The 7472-nt window shown below is 39.2% G+C and overlaps 1 pseudogene across 1 annotated transcript; it reads right to left on the bottom strand.

Moving 5' to 3' along the window:
- Positions 1–1732: 1732 nt before the first annotated feature.
- On the bottom strand, positions 1733–6101 carry LOC144649008 (uncharacterized; annotated as a pseudogene). The gene is made up of 2 exons (XR_013569811.1): positions 6005–6101; positions 1733–3407 (listed from the first exon to the last, which is right to left on the bottom strand). The product of XR_013569811.1 is annotated as an uncharacterized LOC144649008 (transcript).
- Between the last annotated feature and the right edge of the window lie 1371 nt (positions 6102–7472).

Raw genomic sequence — 7472 nt, forward strand, 5'->3', positions numbered from 1 at the left:
TGTAGTTTTACAATTCTATTCCCATCCATGGCCGGGATTATTGAAGCCAAGTGGTTCGTCATCGGCGCTTGTCTGAGTACGCTTGACTCCGGTTTCTGCAGCAAAAAATGGCTGGGAGCATTGCTACTCCACCCTGGATGAGATGTTAGTTCATCACAGGTTACCTCTCAGAACGTAGTTTGTCTTACTTGATTTTACGTGAATTACTTCAGTCCTATGACATGGTTCTTGTCTGACTAGGGGACATGGGAGTTTTGAAAATCGCTTTCATAAATGTATTTGAATGCAAGAGGTATGCGGACAAAAACGACCATGCATTGATACAGCCGAGAGCCATAATCGGGGACGGACGATAGATATCATAGTGCTGACATCTTATCTAGCGAAAGTTAAATTAAGGCCACTCAAACATAGTTTCGTTTTACGACTTTCCATGAAGTAACAATCATTGGATAATTAAACTTGCACTTTTCAAGACAATGTTACCTAGGATTGCTCATACTGGACATGAGCACTAGATTACTGCGAGCTCTAAGAACAAAAAAGGCTGTTAAAGGCATCTCGAAATTCCTTATTCATAACTGCGTAAAAAATGGGGTTTATAGATGAGCTGGCTGAAACTGTATAGGTTGTCAAAACATAAATTGTTCTCGGTGCGTCGAGATCCTCGTAAAACAAATCAATCAGTTCCAAACTGTACAATGTAACTGCACCATTGTAACGAAAAGCATTTTTGTCAAGCGAGATTCGCGTGCGAAACTTCGCAACGCGATCTCATTGTTCTCGCTTGCGACGGAATTCGCGATCTGAGCGTTGTGTTCGCGAATTTTTCTGTTAACTTTATAATAACAACAGACCATAACACAAGATGGGATCACGATGAAAATGACATAAACACAGTGTAGATAAATACGCGAACTTTGCAAACTGGAATCTGTGTAACAAATAGTTCTGTCGGTGTTGAAAGTAAATTTATTTGCGCTGGGTAAGAATCCCACGGGAGGAACACTAGCAAAAATCCATGAAGCGACGATCATCCAACGAACCGTAATTTTCTTGAAAATTTTCTTGTATAAGATGTCCGACTTCACCATCTTGTAATAACGGCTAACCGATTTGAGCATTAATGTTTGCAAAGAAACCAGTCCTAAAATGTACATGGAAACGCCGTGAAATTGACAAAGGATATCGTGGAAAGGCCAACGCCCTGTGATAAAAACACCAAACGTTAAAGACTCCACGAGCAGAGCCATGAGTATATCGGAGACCGCCAGTGAAACTATAAAGTAATTTTTAAGGCTTCGGTTAAGCGTTGGGTTTTTGAAGAAAGCGAGGCAAACTAACAGATTTCCAACCAAAGCTGTTACAAACATCAACGAGAATACAACGCATTCGATCACCACTGTACTCGTGTCTCGGTCACCAAGAGCATTATCCGCCATTTTAAGCTCGTTCTTGCTCACGGTGTGAATGCAGTTATGATTCTCGCTTATAACGTCTTGATACTGAGAACAATGCCTTCAAACCCTAAACAGTGTCGTTAAACAGCCGGTTAGCGCAGAAAGATTATAAATATATTGTTGATAAATTGATCAATTCCTGTCTTTACGCCGTCGTTTTGTTTTCATGAAGCAGATTAAACGCAAATTGTCTTCCCAGCTGCCATTTCCGACAAGAACATCACGCTCTTCTGAGTGCCGTAAGTAAGCTTATAAATATTGATTGACACATTAAGTACTCCTCAGCAGCTGTTTATTCGTTCATTTTCATTGGAGAAAGGCCTGTCATACCATTACCCATATTTTTAAATCCCAGTCCTAGTTACAATTTTTTATTTGTGATTCCCAGTCCCAGTGACCCAATCTCATTTTCCCAGTGAAAAGTTGCCCAAATCCTTGTTTCCATTTTACCCCTTTAGGCCCATCTCGGATGGGTGGCGTTGGCAACATTGCCAGTTTAGTCGGGCATTGGATGGATCAGTAGACACTGTTAGAAGTTCGTAGGTAAGTTAGTAAAAACTTGATTTCAGTGTATATGTGTATAGCCCTTGTGGGCTAATTGGGGACACCAATTAAAATACCTAAAAAACTATTGATAATACTTAGCCTAAAATTATTTAAAATACTTAACTAAAAACTTAACTAAAAATCTCGGAGGGTTTTATCCACCTCAGCCTTCGGCTTCGGCGGATACCACCCTCCTCGATCTGCATAATTCTTCATATCATACTTAGCCTCATCCAATAATTACTTATTAATATTGAAAAGAACAACAGCAAAACCGGCAAAACTTAAAACAGGTACACATGCTCATTTTCTACAAAGCTTTACGTTATATTACACAGTTGTATAATTCAGAGAATTCGAGCGTGAACACGGATAACCATGTAAACTGACGATACGGATAATAAGAAGGTTTATTTTCGTTTCTTTCAAATACTTTGAAGTCCAATTCTTATCAAAATTGCGCAAAATACCACCTTAGGATACAATGTATTGCTAATTGAAACATGATTGCATTTTGTGCCTCAATACAATGTAAGTAACGCAACCTTGATCACTACGGTTAGAACCACCATATAATCACTCTTTTCGCATACCATGTTTATACATGTGGTACAGTATTCCACAAACGTTGTGACAAAATTCACCGCACATCCAACAGGTGTATTTCTCCCTGTCTTCCGAGGATATCTCCTTGCACCTGTGTTTCTTTAAACCACTGTCATCTTTGAAGCCTTTATTGCATTGGCTGCACTTGTGGGGAAAATCGCTATGAAATGATTTGTTATGATATAACTGACTTGAACGGTTAGTGAAACGTTTTTCACAGTGATTACATTTGAAGGGTTTCACACCACTATGAATTCTCAGGTGACTTTTCAAAACTCCTGCCCGATTAAAGCATTTGCCACATTGAGTACATTTGAAGGGTTTTTGGCCACTGTGAATGTTCAGGTGTTGATGCAGACAGTGTGCGCTTTTAAACCTTTTTTCACACTGATTACATTTGAAGGGTCTCTCATCACTGTGAGTTTTCAGGTGATCTTGCAAACTTCCTGCACGATTGAAAGCATTTGGCACATTGAGTACATTTGTAGGGTTTTTCACCACTGTGAACCTTTAGATGTTGATACAAACCATGTGACTGTTTAAAGCATTTATCACACTGGGTACATTTGTAGCATCTCTCCTCACTGTGAATTTTAAGGTGTCTTTTCATACTTCCTGCATTGTTGAAACACTTGGCACATTGAATGCATTTAAAAGGTTTTTCGCCACTGTGGATCCTCAGATGATCCCTTAATTTTGACTGGCAATTAAAACATTTCTCACAAACATTGCAATTAAATGCTGTGTCTTTATTCCTCCTTGCCATTGTCACATCTGTTCTTTTGTCCTGACAACCTTTTACAAAGCAGAAAGCAATACACTGTTATGATGAAATATTCACAGAATATAGGGTGACAAGAAGGTACTGACAAGAAGTTAAAGAATCAAGGTTGTCAAAATGCTGGCAATAGTACTTTACATTTAACTGTCAACAGTGTTTTTATAAGAGTGACAATTATTCACCTGATTATTTCAATAAAATTAATCAAGGTCCACTTTCAACCTGTAGTTTTGCAGCAGTCTGACTTTTTATCAAGAAAACTGCATTGTTTGATGTGATTTCATTGATCCACTTATATTCCCCTAACAAGGTTGTTGTTTTAATTATCATTTGAATATTTCAATCTGGCTTTGAGGAACATACTATCTGTAACAGTTAGGTTACATATCCATGCCTATTATAAATGGCTATGCCAAATCTATATTTTGGGACAAAACATGAAATGCAAATTTGTTAAAAAAAACATAGGATATTTGAGATAGTGCTGTGCTCAAATACATGTGCTTACATGTAGACCAATAGTCCTCAAGGCAAAATTATTTCAAGCATTTAAGAGCAAGTCTGTGTTAGAATGAAGCAAAGTGGGAAATGAAATTTTTTGACCCCCCTTCATATTTTGCATGCAGCCAGATATTCAGGGGGGAGGTACAAAAATGCCCTTTTTTAAGGTTGCAACCTTATTGTTGTCATGGAAACACCCATAAATTGTTGGTGTCTCCAAACCTAATTTTTCACTCAGAACATGCTCTGAAATGTGAAAATTACAACGGAATTTACGGTAATCCATTTGGTGATGTTCATTAAAAAAATGAATTAATACTCGAGCAGCATGCAGAAGGTAAAATAAATAATTACTGGATTATTTTACTCCTTGGACTCAAAAGTTTTAAAAATACTTTGGACCGTCAAAATTTCATTTTTTATACATTCCCTGCAACAATCTTTAAATGATAATTGGACTGTGGGTTACTAATTTGATTGGGAACCAGTGAACAATATCAAAATAAAGCTGGGAGATCTGTTATAAAATCTTTTTCTCTGATGTTTAAGGGAACAGAGAACACACAAGTGGACAAAGTACTGCTAGGAAACGAGTGAAATTTTAAATGGAAGATGGGAACATGGACTACCCAACAAGGTGAGGGGTACATCTTGCTCTAGAAGCCTTGTCTGTGGCCGCAAGAAAGAACGACACCGAAACTCTGACTGTCTTATTCAAGAGAGCAGAGCTAGCATCACTATATGCCATATCTAGCAGTTGGACTGTTGAAACAATCTCCTCAAGTTTACAATAAATGTAAAGGGCTTGAACAATTGAGCATCGATGGTATTACACCACGTGCACTTTCCTGTACTCTCTGCTGTCTGCTAGTCTGTCGTTTTCTAGACAGTTTCAATTAGATAACTTAACCAGGCACAGTCTATTGTTTGGTTTGAAATGAGACACCACTTAGTGCTCGCCTGGTTGATTCGCTTTCTCCGCTAGAACGTTTATTCAGGTCGCTACGATTTCCCAAATTCCCGACAGACAGGCAAAAAAATTCTGCATCCCGTGCCCAAATTTTGGCGCTTCCCGCTTCCCGGAGAGCAGTCAAATCCCAAATCCCGTCAAGATTTTTTGCGTTTTCCCAAATCCCGCACTTTATTTTGGTCAAATCCCAGATCCCGAAAATACCCTTCCAGGCCCTGTATAGAAACCAGGTATCCTGGATGTGTGAATTTTTCGTCGAATTTGGCTGAACGACTTTGCCTCTTTTTGTTAAATGACTTTTGATACAGAAAGATTTCATCAGAAATGTTCTGTTTGCTTAAATGAAAGTGAGACGGTGCCAACGAAGACGACAGATCTTCTTCAGAATTGTGTATGTCACCATTTGGCCGTAAACCGCGCAAAATTGATTGGAAATTAATTAGGAAAACAAGCTGGACTCTAGAAACACTTTGAGGTAAGAAAACATTTTTAGCCACAAACTGAAGACAGAACACTTTACTTTTGTTTTGTTTTTAAATCCAAATAAGCGGTGAATTTGAAAACCTTGCTGAAAAATGTAGCATAAAATTTGAATAAAGTTGAAATTTGAACTGTCACTTTAAATACCAAAACTGTGTGCATTTGTGACTGCAAGTCTTCTCATAAATTTTTTTGCTCTTGAATGAACATTTGTAATGCTATATTCTAAACTATTATAAGCCATCTGTGGGTGAAAAGTAAATGCACTCCCACTATGTGCTACTCGTGAGGAATTTCAATCCATATCCCTGATCCCGTAGTCCCGCCATGTTTCAAATTGTTAAAAAATGGCGGGAGATAGTAAAACGAAGTTTAAAATGTTTCTGACAGTTTGCCACGCTGAGAACACTCACACCAATACATATAGACGAAAAAGGCACGTTGCTAACAACAAAGAATAACGTAAGATATCATGAGGACATTTAAAAAAAGGCTTGGCTGCATAAAACAAGTTAATACCCGGCCGACTTTCCGGCCCGAGTTGATTGCATGACTATCATCAAATCTTGGAACACAGCTCATTACAGCCAACTGAATTTCAAACGGTCTTGTGTACTGTGATCGTCAACATTTATAAGTATAATAAGTTTGATTACGTACCTTATGAAGTCCTTTGGGTAAAAATGCAGGCGACGATTGCATTGAAGTCAACAAAATCAACAGGCGTGCGAAAGAGCCAACATCACAGTCGAACCACAGCGGACCAGAAGCACACTGCAAGTCAAACTGATCACGTGATCATGTACACCTTGTAGGGGTGGGAGGGGGGAGGGGGGGGGGAAGCAAAGGCCCTGAATCTCCATTCGCCCTCTACATATTTCTCGGCATTCCTACTCTTCTGGTGTTTTTTAGATGCATTATACTTCTGATTTCAAACAATGTACACATGTCTGCTAATTGGTATTATCCTAGCAGCTTTTCCTGGGTAACTAGCGCCTTCCTCGAGTTTTGAGGGGGTCGCGTGGTTGGCGCGTTTGTTATGGCTATGCATAAGTCGTAAGTTAACTACACCTTTGCCAGCTACTAAAGCTCTTTTACTCTTGGCTGGTTTCAATCATTTAATATTTTCCTTCTAGCAGTAGTCGGTTCAATGCCAAGATTTAGTATTTCAGCAGTTCAGGACGTGTGCCCAGGGGGGGGGGGGGGGGAGGGGTACTCCGGCTTGTAAATGACGGGATGATCGAAGGATTTATTTGGGTTTGAAATGTTCAATTCCGGGATTTTTTGGGTTGGAAAATTTGGCAAGTTTTTTTTTTTGGGTGACTTTATTTAAATAGGGGATTTTTTTGGGTATTAAAAACGAACTAAAGTGTTTTCTTTGTGTTATATTATTGCCCCTCCTGGCAATTTTATAGGGGTTCGTACAGGGTTTTCGTACAGCGGAGCTCAGTTACCTGTAGACCTAAGACAAGCATCTTCACTGGCCGATTTCAAATCTAAATTAAGTCGGCACAGTTTAAAGTAATATCTAAATTTTAAGTAAATTTTAGACACGGCCTCCATGAAAAGCAGACTTTTCTTTTGTTATTTTGAATTTGTTGTTATTAAATTTTGTAGTTAGTTAGATAGGTAGATAGTCCAGTAACTTAATTGACTGATGGAAAAACCGTGTATAAATAAAGTTATCTTATCTTATCTTATCTTAGGGGTAATTTTGTAAGGGATTTTTTTTTTTTTTTTTGGGGGGGGGGGGGGGGGGTTATTTTTGGTCGAGGGATTTTTTGGGGTAATGTCGGAAGACTTAGGGATTTTTTTGGGTCCTGAGTTTTGCCTCCATTCGATCATCCCTGTCATTTACAAGCCGGAGTACCCCCCTGGGCCGGGGGTGGGGACGTGTGTGAAGTAATGTGATCACTGAACGTAGAACGTCATTATCATATTCGCTATTCATGCTACTCAATAGTGCCGAAACAGTCTCCCGATCAAGTTTTCGCTCGTCTTCGACATCGTCTTTTCAGTTTTGACAGAAATTTTTACAGAATACCAGTTGTATTAGACAGCTCCAGATCATCTCGTGGTGGGGGGGGGGGGGGTGGGCGCACCCCCTGTACCCTCCCCCTAGATTATC

This window comes from Oculina patagonica, chromosome 4 (assembly GCF_052425735.1).
Source record: "Oculina patagonica isolate OP01 chromosome 4, crgOcupat, whole genome shotgun sequence".
Lineage (NCBI taxonomy): Eukaryota > Metazoa > Cnidaria > Anthozoa > Scleractinia > Oculinidae > Oculina > Oculina patagonica.